This window comes from Zonotrichia leucophrys, chromosome 5, assembly GCF_028769735.1.
Source record: "Zonotrichia leucophrys gambelii isolate GWCS_2022_RI chromosome 5, RI_Zleu_2.0, whole genome shotgun sequence".
Classification (NCBI taxonomy): domain Eukaryota; kingdom Metazoa; phylum Chordata; class Aves; order Passeriformes; family Passerellidae; genus Zonotrichia; species Zonotrichia leucophrys.
In genome coordinates, this window is record NC_088175.1 from 62,332,659 (window position 1) to 62,343,198 (window position 10,540).

Consider the following 10,540-nt stretch of genomic DNA (forward strand, 5'->3'; position numbering starts at 1 on the left):
TCAGGGATTCTGCAGCCCCTGCCCGGCTCCCTCAGGGATTCTGCAGCCCCTGCCCGGCTCCTCAGGGATTCTGCAGGCCCTGCCCGGCTCCCTCAGGGATTCTGCAGCCCCTGCCCGGCTCCTCAGGGATTCTGCAGCCCCTGCCCGGCTCCCTCAGGAATCCTTCAGGCCCTTCCCAGCTCTCTCAGCTGCTCCTGGGCCTTCCAGTCTCAAGCTGCGCCAAGGGAAATACAGATTGGATATCGGAAACAAGTTTTTTACAGAAAGGGTGATAAAGTTCTGCCCAGGGAGGTGGTGCAGTCCCCATCCCTGGGTGTGTTTAACAAAGCCTGGATGTGGCACTGGGTGCCAGGGCTGAGTTGAGATGTTGGGGCTGGGTTGGACTCCGTGATCCTTAAGGCCTCTCCCAACCCGGTGATTATTCTGCGAATTCTCTGAATTCCTGCCCCTTCCCAAACCTTACCGATCCAGCATTTCTAGGTTTTGGCCACCAGCCACCCCTCCTATCCTGCCTTGGAGGTCAGTGAGGAGGAAGAGAAGCGATGCAGGCGCCCTTCAATAGGAGCCCATTCAGCGTGATTAATTTGGGCTCATTAGGACGGGAAAACCAGCCCGGCCATTTAGCAGCTCCTCAGGATAAGGCACCGCGGGCATTTAATGGGATTAGAGCAGCTGCAGGAAAGGCTAAACCCCCTCCTGGAGCTGGGAATCGCTGTGGGATCAGCCGTGTATCCACAGCACCCACCAAAACTGCCCCGAACAGCCCAAAATCAGCCCCCGCAAAAAGAGCTGAACCCCTGAGCCCCTGCAGGGAGGTTTTGGGGCTGTTTTCAGAGCCCTTTTAGCAGCTCGTTATCACCAAACGCTCAGGGAAGGATGCTCAATTAGCACAAGTTGGGAAAATTGGGATTTCCCACCCCCGCCGCCGCTCTGACACTCTTTACCCATTGATAAGGGGTGATAAAGCTGCGAGAGCTTCCCAGGCATCCTCTGGCAAATGAGCCATAAAATAGGATAGTTTTAGGATTATCCTGAAACGGGAGAAACCTTCCAATTATGCCCGAAGAAAAATTAGTATCTCCTAATGCTAATTATAGCATCCGTGGCTTGGATTTGTTTGATGAGGAGCTCGCTCCGGGTAAAATAAATACTGGCTTTGAAGAGATGGGGAGAGGGGAAAAAGAAGAAGGAAAATGAGAAATGGAAGATAATGAAAAATGGAAGATGAGTGACCAAAAATCCAGGTGCCTCAGGTTCAGCTTTTCTATGTTTCACATTCTGTGCTGCTTTAGTGGGAGGGTCTGGGCTCCATATCAGGGGATGGTTCTGATGAGGGGCAGTTCTGAGCTCTGTGCACAGAGCAGGGACACAAAACAATTCCTGCTCCAGCTGGGCACCAAGGACAAATGACCCAAATCTCAGCCCCAGAGCACAAACCCCGTGGGCTGCAGAGAGAAAAACAAGCAGGGTGGGACTGCCTGGGCTAAAGCTGGGATGGGACAATGAACTGCAAGGTGCAAATGGAGCAGAACTGATCCCAGGGACAGAGCCCGTGCCCGGCCGTGCATTTTGGGGCCATTTTGGTTGATCTTGGGTGCAGCCCTGGCTGGGCTCTGGTGCTGCCCAAGGTGGATCCATGGAGGAGATGCTTTGGATAAATCCCTGCTTTATTCTGGAATTCCATCCAGGAGTTGGGCAGGCTTCATAAGTCATCATCAGGATTTAATAGCAGCTTTAATTCTCATTAAAAGAAGAAAATATTTAATAATTAAACTGTTTTTTATAAAATGCCCAATTCTGGTTTTAATAACTGTTCAGGGGAAGACCCTGCAGCACATCCCAGACCCAGAACAGAGCCAGGCTTGGAATACCTGCATGAACACAGATTAATTAATCATTAATTCATCCCAAATGTATTCCTGAGACCATTTCCTCCCAGAAAACTCAGCGGCAGGTTTGGGAGCCACTCCTGCAATATTTACAGGAATTAACCCCTGGCCCTGAAGGGATCTCTGTGTCCAGCAATGAAGAAAAATAAATCCCACACCAATGGTTTGGGTTGGAAAGGACTTTAAAATCCATCTCATTCCAATGGGCAGGACACCTTCCATTATCCCAGGTGCTGAGGCATGAGGCAATTATCCCAAAAACAAATTTGGGATATGGGATTAAGAAAACAAAAGGCTCAGCCCCAGAGCTGCAGTAAAAAACCCTTTATTCCTCCAATAACATTTCCATCCATGCACATTTCCAGGAGAACACCTCATCCCCATCTCCAGTGCTGCCTCTTGGAGCAAATTCCATGATTTTTGTTTTCTCCTGGCTGTGAGAACAACCCCCCAAAAAATCAAATAAATCCCCTTCTGCCAGAGGTTGTGGTTTGCCTGACAGCACTGCCCACAACCAGAGCTGTCCAAGCCCAAAAGTGCAAATGGAACCAGCAAGGGAAGGGTTCCAAAATGGGAGAGGATGAATATTCATGGGAATATTTTGGTTGCATCCCATCTATCTTTGTAACAGACATTTTGCTCCAGCTCTGGCTGGAGCTCTGACGAGTGACAGCCAGAGGAAGCCTAATTAGCATAAAGGGTAATAATTAAGGATGCAAATGCAGTAAATGTCACTCGGTAATTTAACCAGGAGTGGGCAAAGCACCGCCAGATCCCTGGCTCAAGGAAAACAACCCCAGGAAAGGGATTTGAGGAGGAAAAAAGCAGGGAATGAACAGGGGGTTTTAAACAGGAATTAAAAAACCCAATCCTGGAATTCAAGGAGGTTCAGGACATTTTAAAAACAGGGAATGGGTTGGAGTTTATGGGGTTTTGTAGCAAAAGAGGGGAAAGAGGGAAAGCAGGAGGAAATAATCTCTTGGGAAGGTGTTTTGTGCAATACAAAAAAGGGACATCCATAGTATAACCGTAGATAAATCCATAGGGACAGCCAGAAACCCCCCACACCACCAGCCTCAAACACATCCCTGAACTCACTGGGATCTCCCCAAGGGGCAGGACAGGGAGTTCAGTTCTGCTAAAACAGCTCTGAGTTTTTCAGGATGTCGGAATGGAAAAATAGTTTGGGTTGGGAGGGATTTTAAAGGGGTTTGTTCCAATCCTACAGCCAGGGACAGGGACAGTTCCCACTGGGATGAGGGATTTTCCATCTCTCCTGTTCATCACTGATGTGGGGACAAATTTAACCTGTAAAAACCTTAAAAAATATTCATGACATTTCACTAGGATCACAGAAAACCAGGTTGGAGCTTGATCCCAAGGATCAGTGACCATCCCCACATTACTTACTGGAGAAAAAATTCCAAGCCTAAAATAAACAAACAGGTGCGGAATCTGCCAGACCTGGGGAAGCACTTGGAAAACCACCCAAAATATTCCAGTTTCTCTTAAACACGTGCAAAGCCTGGAACTAAAGAGCAGCACCTTTAAAATCCACCCAACCCTAAAGCCTTGTCCTATAAAAGCACTTCCCACACCATAAATGTGCTCCTGTAGGGGCTTTTGAAGCCTTTTTCTCCCTATTTGTCACACAAAATGTGGCTTTTTGAGAGCACGGATCACTGGTTTTTAATGTGGATTGGATTTTATGGCTCAGCTCCCAGGTTAGCACTCAGAGGTGAGGATTTCAGTGGGACCATTAATTCACAGGAGTTCATCATCATCCCCATAATACGGAATTAGCAGCATCCAGTATTTTCCAAGGCTGCTAAAATATGGATCAGGCAAAGATCTGTGGCTGTGCCCCAGAGCAGAGCCCCAAACAGCTTCAGTGGGGCGGCATTGTTTGGGAGTGAGCTGAGAAGGAGGGAGAAAAGTTGGTGGGACAGGGGTGGAAAATGGATTTTTGGTGGTTTCCAGAATTGCCAGTGAGCAGTAAAATATCAGCTTGGAAAATCATGGAATTCCAGACTGGGATGGGTTGGAAGGGGCCTTAAAGCTCAGCCAGTTCCACCTCCCACTATCCCGGGTTGATCCAAGCCCCAGTGTCCAACCTGGCCTTGGACACTTCCAGGGATCCGGGGGCAGCCACAGCAAATCTGGAAATTCCATTCCAGGGCCTCCCCACCCTCACAGGGAGGAATTCTTTCCCAATATCCCGCCTAAACCTGTTCTCTGTCACTTTGAATCCATTCCTCCTTGTCCTGTCCCTCCATCCCTGCAGATCCTCTCTCCCCATCTTTCCTGGAGCTCCTTCAGCCCATTCCAAAGCTTCTCTCCAGGTGAACATTCCCAACTTTCCCAGCCTTTCCTCCCAGCAGAGCTGCTCCATCCCTCAGATCCTGCTACTCCAGCAGCTCCACATCCTCCCTGTGCTGGGAGCAGGAAAAGCCAAGGAGAAACCTTGAATTTCCACAGGAAACCTTTCCATGGGAAGCTCCAGCCCTTCGCTCATCCCTGGAAGATCCAGGCGTAGCTCCAAACCACAGGGATCCAGCAGCAGGGAGGGCTCAGCATCTCCTGGAAAAGTTCCTTCAACTCGTTAGAATCCTCTGCAGCCTTTCTTGGGACCTGTTCTGGAACTTTCTCCAGTGGGAGAAAACTCCCTCCAGTCTGGATTATTCCTTAAATGCCATTCCAAGAGGGAATCCTTGGGGAATTAAACACTCCCAGGGCACGGGATCTTTCCAGAGGCCGGGAATCACATCCCGCTGGGCTGGAGATCCCGGGAAGTGTGAACAAAGAGCTCCATCTACTGATCCCTGATATCCTTAAACTACTCCTCTAAAATCTCGTGATCTCTGAGAATACTGTTTATCTAAGTGATAAATCATTGTTAACTTTAAAACAATCCCGTCCCTTGGTCAGTAACAAGGACAACAACACCAAAGAACCCTTGAGCAGGAGCATTCCCCATTTCCTGCTGCCATTTCCATGGGCGCTGCCTCCCAAACCCCATCCAGAGGGGTTCAGCATCCAGAGGTGCCAAACCCAGTGGTTTTTATTTTATTTTATTTTATTTTATTTTATTTTATTTTATTTTATTTTATTTTATTTTATTTTATTTGTTTTATTTTTTTTATTTTATTTAATTTTATTTAATTTTATTTTTTATTTTTTTATTTATATTATATTATATTATATTATATTATATTATATTATATTATATTATATTATATTATATTATATTATATTATATTATATTATATTATATTATATTATATTATATTATATTATATTATATTATATTCTCTTGGGACTTCTGCTGCTCACAGTGACTCTGAGATGTGTACAAGTCTCTTTCCCCCAGCCCGGCAGTCAAAGAAGGAGTCAGAACTCTTCTATTTTTGTTCTCAAAGTTTTTTATTGTTTCTTACCTATAATTTTTTTTCCCTGACCCGCTGAGGTCTGTCCAGCAGGTCGGGTTGAGGCACACTGCCTGTCTTTGGGGTGGTTGTTGTCTTTTATACTAAAAACTACATGTACATTATTTACCATAACTTCCCAATACCTATCACCTGTGTTAGACAGTGAGCTTCTACCTTAAACCAATCCAGAAGTGCCAACACCACCCAGAAGATGGAGGCCAAGAAGAAGAAGGAGAAAGGACAGGGCACACCCAGATTCCTCCATCCAGGGACCCCGAGCCGCCTTTCTAAAAACCCCAAAAATCTATTTTTCACCCCGTGACAAACTAACTATTATTCTACCTAAACTCTCTTGACTTGTAATTCTTCATGTAAAGGTTGGTAATTGTTTTTCCCAAGGGCTGAATCCAAGGCACAGGGTCTGGGGCTCTGTGCCAGGGTCTCTGAGCCCCCCGGGCAGGGGCTGGAGCCCTCCAGGGCAGCCAGAGGAATTCCCTGGGTTCTGATAACTAAACTATGCTAAATAATACAGAAAGGATACTTACACAATGCTATAAATATAATAATGAAAACTCCTGACTCTTTCCAGAGCCTCGATACAGCTTGGCCCTGATTGGCCAAAGAGTCAAAACAATTCACATGAAACCAATGGAACAATCGCCTGCGGGCAAACAATCTCCAACCACATTCCAAAGCAGCAAAACACAGGAGAAGCAATCAGATAATTATTGTTTTCCTTTTCTCTGAGGCTTCTCGGCTTCCCAGGAGAAGAATCCCGGGCAAAGGGATTTTTACAGAAAATGTCATGGTAACAACTTCCATCCCATGGGACGGGGGAGAAAATCAGGAGGGGGAAAAGTGGGAGGTGAAGATACTTTAATAGGGAAAGGAAAAGCCAAACAATGTTGGGACCCTGGGAATTGCTGAGAATTTCAGACTTTCTGTGCTGCCAGGCTCTGACCCCCAGGAGAACCCTGCACTGACCTGAGGCTGTGGAGAAGCTTCCAGAATGGAATGACAGAGCTGGGATTGTGGGTGTGGGGTTTGGACAGAAGTGTGCGATATCACACTTAGAAAACTTAGAATTTGGGGTTTAGAATATAGCAATAAATATAAAGCAAGATGGAGGTTTTAGGGTGAGGCTGCTCCTTCTTCTTCACCTTCTTCTCCGTGGGTTTGGGTGGTTTTGTGTAATTGGATAAAAAGTTCCCATTGCAGCCACGGGTGGTTGGTTATTGGGTTAAAAGTGAAAATAATTTAAATGTAATTTCTTAATTGGACAGCTTATCCTTTAAAAGCCTTGTAGAAATAAATACAGCTCCATTTTTTAGTTTATTAAAATGAAGTGCTGTAGAACTCAGGGTTTGTGAGACTGCAACATAGATAAAAACTAATAAACATCTAAATCCAAATAAGAAATACCATGTTGTACATTTAATCCCTGGCAAAAAGAAGATAAAACTCCTCACAGTGTCCATGTGTGAGGACACCCTGTCATCCCCCCTTTCCCACAAATTGAGATCCCCACACCAGCTTTGGGGAGAAAATTGACTTTATCCCAGCCCCAGCCACACTTTCTCCACCCTTCACTCCACATTATTTATGCCAAGCCATGACATCCTGATTTATTCCCACCACCCTTCCCATCCCTGGATGTAGCATCCATCCCTCACTCTGCGGATGCTTCCAATAAAATGTTTTAAATTCTGGGAACAGAACAAGCATTTTGTGAGTAAATTCGTGTCTGGGGAGAAAAGGGCATTTAAATATTGGATTTTAAAAGAGAGAAATAAAGGAACAAACTCTTTTTCTGCTGTGGTGGGTGAATTAAATCCATTGAAACGCTGCCAAAGCATCAAAACCAGCCCTGAACAACCCCAACAATTCCCCACCTGTCTGCTGAGCTGGAACTTTTCAAGGCAGAGCTATTTCCCAGCAAATTGTTGGATATTCCTGCTCCAGCAGCAGCAAGGGGGAGTTTGGATGAAATGGCTGCAATCCAAGGAAATGCTGAAATAAGGAGAGAAAAGCAGCTGGTCCTGCAAGAAGGGAAATCAGGATTTAAACCCTTCCCGTGGCAGAACTGTGGGCTGGGCTCATCCAGATGTTCCTGCTGCTCTCTGGAGCAGCTGGAGAGGGATGGAGAAACCTCACAAGCAGGAAAAGCTGTGAAATTTACACTCAGGAGAGCAGGGAGTGGGGCTTGGAGCCACCTGGGACAGTGGGAGGTTGTTGGGAAGGATGAAAGTTTGACAAGAAAGTCTCACAGATGTGTGTGCTTGGCAGGAAGATTTTTGAATGTAGAGTCTGAAGAAGGAATAGAGATGGAAGCAAGTTTTGATATAGAAGGACAGAATTGCTGAGCCCGTCTCACTGGATAACCAAGGAGGCAAAGGGTGTGTTAGCCAGCTGTGTCAAGGCTCTGGAGAGAGTCACAGGTTTTTCATTATTATCTTTTTAGCCTTCTGTAAGAGCCCTTTCTGTATTTAGTATAGTTTAGTACAGTATTCTTTAATATAATATAGATCATAAAATAATAAATTAACCTTCTGAGAACATGGAGTCAGATCCATCATTTCCTTCCTGCCATGGGGGCCCCTGAAAATGCCACAGCACAGGAATGTCCTTTAAAGGTCCCTGTGCCCTGCTCAGCCAAGTGTCCCCTCCTGGCAGGAGCTGTGCAGAGCCACGAGGGCCCCTGAGCCCCCTTTGCTCCAGGTGAGCCCTGCCCGGCTCCTCAGGGATTCTGCAGGCCCTGCCCGGCTCCTCAGGGATTCTGCAGCCCCTGCCCGGCTCCTCAGGGATTCTGCAGCCCCTGCCCGGCTCCTCAGGGATTCTGCAGGCCCTGCCCGGCTCCTCAGGGATTCTGCAGCCCCTGCCCGGCTCCTCAGGGATTCTGCAGCCCCTGCCCAGCTCCTCAGGGATTCTGCAGCCCCTGCCCAGCTCTCTCAGGGATTCTGCAGCCCCTGCCCAGCTCCCTCAGGGATTCTGCAGCCCCTGCCCGGCTCCTCAGGGATTCTGCAGCCCCTGCCCGGCTCCTCAGGGATTCTGCAGGCCCTGCCCGGCTCCTCAGGGATTCTGCAGCCCCTGCCCGGCTCCTCAGGGATTCTGCAGCCCCTGCCCGGCTCCTCAGGGATTCTGCAGCCCCTGCCCGGCTCCCTCAGGGATTCTGCAGCCCCTGCCCGGCTCCTCAGGGATTCTGCAGGCCCTGCCCGGCTCCCTCAGGGATCCTCCAGCCCTTTCCCAGCTCCTTCAGCCTCTCATCACATTTTCCATATGGAAAATATGGATTCCATAAGGAAACAGGTGGGGATTTGAATAAAATCCTTCTGGAATTCCTGCACCATCCCAAGCCCAGGCCATGGGAGGCGGGTTTGGCATCACTGCTCTGTGAGTGTCCCTCTCAGGAACACCCAGAGATCCGTCCTGCCCTGAAAACCAAGGTGGGATCACCCACAGCTTGGACTCCATGATCTTGGAGTCTTTTCCAACAAAATCTGTTCTGTGACCTCACCCAGGTGGGGGAAACCTCATCAGCACCCCATGCTCAGCCCTTTTTGGGGAGCTTTCCCTCAGAATGACAAATCCTGGATGAGGAATGAGGAAGGAGGGATGGGGAATGGGGAATGAGGTGAGGCAGCTGGGCTTTTACAGCTCAGTGCAGGCTGAAAGCCAGACTTGTGCCATCATTTCTGCATGGTTTTTCACAGACAGAGTGACAGAGTGCTGGGGAGGTGGTGGAGTTCCCATCCCTGGGTGTGTTTAACAAAGCCTGGATGTGGCACTGGGTGCCAGGGCTGAGCTGAGCTGTTGGGGCTGGGTTGGATTCCATCATCCCAAAGGTCTCTCCCAACCCAGTGATTATTCTGTGAATTCCGTGAATTTTCCAGAGCTGCATTTCCCAGCCCAAGCCCAGCTGACCTTTGGCAGGGCAGGATTGCAGCTGCAGCTCCGGAAATGTCACTGATGCTCCCCAGGCCAGGTTCCCATCCACCATCCCACTGATCCCAGGGCCAGGGGAGCACAGTGATCCCAGTCATTTATCCCCTCCAAGTGATCCCAGTAATTTATTCCTCATCACCCTCCTTGTTCCAGCCCCTCCCTCCAGCCCGTCCTTTCCCTGGCCCTGCTTTAGGCCTGGCATTAATTAGGCAGGACCCAGCCCAGTGGCTCGGAGAGCGGCTTAGAGCAGCTTTAATTTTGATTAATATCTCCTCCTGCCTTTAAAACCATCTAGGCACGACTCCCTGCCCAGCCAGGCTTGTTAAAATCATAAATCAATCCATTCCCTTCCCTCCAGACGCTCCAAGACCTTTCCAGTTGCAGCCATCCAGCTCCTGCTGCCACGGGCTTTTATTTTGCTGGGTTTGCTCTGCCTCTGCAGAGAGGAAAATCCACTCACCAAAGCCCAAAAAAAAAGCCTGGAATTTGGATTTATTTTAAAGGAATTTAAGTTACCTGGTGAGGGCAGGACACTTTGGACAGCTCTGTCCAGGCTGGGAGCAAAGAAAGTCACCTCAGAGTTAATTCCTGAGATTTTGCCCATCCTTGGAATGTGCTTAGGAGGAAAAACACACACCTGGACACATGCTCACCTATTTATCTGATAAAAGTTCCCTCAGCTTTAATCACCAGCCAGTTCAGGCCCTCAAAATCCCATTCCAGAGCCCCAAACCAGCCCCTTTAATCCCTTTCTTGATGCTCAGAGCCCTTCCCATCCCATCCACTCAGCCCTGGGGGAGAAATCAGCCAGGAAATTATGGGTGGGGATGGGAAAAACACCCAGGAAATTATGGTTCTTTTATTTTCTTTTTTTTGCCTTTTATTCCCTTTTCTGGCACTCAAGGAACAGATTTGGGGTTTGGATTTTGGGTTCCCCCCCAGGTTGGGGTTTGGGGAAAGGGGATCCCAGTTTGGCCACGCTGCAGATGCTCTGTGCACCACCCTTCCCACTATTTTTGTCCCAGTAATTTTGGGACAACCCCTCTGCAAACAAAAAAAAAAAAAATCCCTTAAAAATAATCCCTTAAAAATGGTTTTTTTCCCCTCAGTTGCAAAGAGATAAATTGGAAATTTATAAATATTCAATTCCAAAGGCACATCGGGGCTGGTGTGGGGGCAGCAGGGAGCTCTGGGGCAGAATGGAATCAGGGAATTCCAGACTGGCTGGGGCTGGAGGGGATTTTAAATCCCTTTAAATCCAATTTTATGCCACCTTTGCCA